Source organism: Colobus angolensis, unplaced genomic scaffold (genome assembly GCF_000951035.1).
Source record: "Colobus angolensis palliatus isolate OR3802 unplaced genomic scaffold, Cang.pa_1.0 Scaffold179, whole genome shotgun sequence".
In the NCBI taxonomy this organism is placed as follows: domain Eukaryota; kingdom Metazoa; phylum Chordata; class Mammalia; order Primates; family Cercopithecidae; genus Colobus; species Colobus angolensis.
In genome coordinates, this window is record NW_012114921.1 from 5,869,633 (window position 1) to 5,872,402 (window position 2,770).

The following is a 2,770-nucleotide window of genomic DNA, read 5'->3' on the forward strand; positions in this document are numbered from 1 at the left end:
TTTTGTATTTTTAGTAGAGACGGGATTTCACCATGTTGGCCAGGCTTGTCCCAAATTCCTGACCTCAGGTGATCCACCCGCCTTGGCCTCCCAAAGTGCTGGGATTACGGGCGTGAGCCACCACACCTGGCTGTGTAAATTTTTAATCATTTAAAATTGTACATGCTTTTAAAGAATGAACAAGGTATAAATAATTAGAGTAATTTATGCAGCCATTTATTAATTTCATGATAATGGAACTAGGACTTCTCAATGCATGAGGTGGGGTGGAGATGGCACATTAATGGTAGAATCACAACTCTGCCACATACTTGTGTACACCTTTGGACAAGGCATATATCTTATTTAATCCTCACTTCCCCCATCTGTAAAATGGAGAGGATAATAACTACCTTGCAGGGTTGTTGCAGAGGCTGAGATAAAATGTACCTAAGTCCTCTGGCACTCTGTGACTAGGCATTCAATAAATAGTAGCTATTATTATTATTACTATTGTAAACACTGTGAACCTTTTGTTTTTCAGATTCTGCTCCTAACTGTAGGAGAGAACTTGGTGCCTCTTCCACTCTGGAGTGAAGCTGATGGAAGTCTTTTTCCTTTTCCACAACCCAACCTGAACCAGTTCCTTCTTGAGACAGACTATACTGAGACAATAAGTTGTCACCAGCAGAAGATAGATAATATGACCTTTATTAACTTGATGAATTAACTTAACCAAGAGGGTATTTGTAGTTTATTATTTACCCCAAAACTTTCTGTGTCTGGGTACCCTCTGAGTAGGCCTATAATTCCTGCCTTGACTATGTGCATCTTTTGTAAGCTAGCAGATTTATGTGGTGAAAATGCACAGGAGCTTGGTGTAGGTAGATTGGGTAGGAAAGAGAGAGCTCCTTTTGCCATGTTTTATCAGTCTGCTGTTATAAACTCTTAGGTTATATCCTTTAATTTCCAGCCTTTTAGGTTAGTTTCTGTAACAGAGCAAGTGAGTCTTGGATGAAGTCCTCAAAGTACTTCAAATGGTAATTGTTTTGTTTTTGTAAGAGCTTAACAAATAAACGTAGGTTTTCTATATTAACTGTGCTCTCATTCTTGACTAAAACCATTAATGAGAAATGTGTTTTAAAAAATAATGCTGCCAAATATGAGAATTTTGTTGGCTTTATTTTTGTTTACTTATTAAGGAGAACATGAAATAAAATACAGCTTCTGGCAAGTATTTAGTAAGGCAAAGATTTAACACATTTCAGGGGATTTCTGTCACTTCCTTTTAGATTAGCAGTAATTTCTTGTATTTATCAACTCTCAATTTTTAGTTTTCATAGATTACCTGGGTATTATAAGGCTGATTTGTAATTACTGATTTATACTTGGACTTTTGATACCATTATGTGGCCTTAAAAATAAGGTTATACAAGCTAATCTTACTACCAGAATCACTTGGCTAATTAGTGAATAAACTGATGTTTGGTGCCACTCAGCCCAGTGTTCGTTTCAGCATTGTCACTTGGTTTCCCTCAGCTTGCAAGGTAGACTGAAAAAAAAACTAATTTTCCTTTTTCTAACCAGACTCTCAGAATTTCTGAGTCTGTTAACAATAGGCGAGTAAAACAGCCACTTGAAATGGAAACTAAAATTTACTGAGACCTTCTCTGTACCAGCCACTGTCCTGAGTTCTTTATTATGTATTATAATAATTAACTTATGAGATACACTTTTATCTCACTTTATAGCTGAGGAAACTGAGTTGTAGAGAGAGGTAAAATAACTTGCTTAAGTTCATGTAGATAGTGAACTGTGATTTTTGAGCCTGTGCTTTAAAACATCATACAGCCTTACCATCTACCAGCAGCAGAAAGCATGCACACTCTCCCCACTGCTGCAGGGTTTCAGTGTTAACGTTTCAATGGCAGTACGAGAGCTTCCCAAGTTTCTCTGCTACCCATCTGAGCAACACCCATAATTCTATCCTAGGAGTCTGTCCATTCTTCAGTAAGCAGGCAGGACATTCTCAAGGCTAGTATTATAAATTCCATTTGAGTTCCTTTTAAAAGGAACAAATTTGTAATTGTGACTTTCCATGAAGCATAAATTGCTCTGATAGCAAAATATTGAGGAGATTCAGAGTGTACTGGGTTTCTTACTGGTGTTGCTGTAGTCAATGCAGTATGCAAAAAGGCAGGAGACCAAAGCATGTGGGCACCTCTCTGGGCTTATTTGGGCTTATTTCCTCATTAGACTAAATGACTTTCAAAGATTGAGCTATAATTCACCAAATAGTAAATTAGAACTGTAGTGTTGAGAAAATAGAAGCTGAGAAAAAAGAGCAGGCCAGGCTTTTAAAAGATAACATGTATAATGATCAGCCAGACAATATTTATTGATTTCATTTGAGCCTAACTTTAGGGTTGCTGTAATTGTTTTCTTTGTGTGTTCCTGATGTAGAGACACTTTAAAGGTACATAGACATTTCCCTTCCAAAATGTAAGTCATCTAAATGTTCCTAAAAGCTAGAGTTAGTGGTTCTCTGTTCCAGGTTCTATCATTTAAAAAATGTATTCATTAAGATATGGTCCCAGCCAGACGTGGTGGCTCACACCTGTAAGCCCAGCACTTTAGGAGGCTGAGGTGGGCAGATCACTTGAGGTCAGGATTTTGAGACCAGCCTGGCCAATATGGTGAAACCCTGTCCCTACTGAAAATGCAAAAATTAGCCAGGCCTGGTGGTGGGCACCTGTAATCCCAGCTACTCAGGAGGCTGAGGTACAAGAAT

At 38.1% G+C, this 2,770-nt stretch overlaps 1 protein-coding gene across 4 annotated transcripts in view; it reads left to right on the forward strand.

Annotated features, from left to right (window-relative positions):
* The window catches only part of CLNS1A (chloride channel, nucleotide-sensitive, 1A), a 30,259-nt gene that overhangs the window by 26,879 nt on the left and 610 nt on the right, over nucleotides 1–2,770 (forward strand). For 3 of the 4 annotated variants that reach the window (XM_011938933.1, XM_011938931.1, XM_011938934.1), the window contains one exon: nucleotides 524–1,075. The gene's annotated coding sequence lies outside the window, so the exon portion shown is untranslated. Of the gene's footprint in view, nucleotides 1–523; nucleotides 1,076–1,478; nucleotides 1,485–2,770 lie in introns of those variants that run through there. The other variant, XR_001001461.1, reaches the window with a different exon arrangement.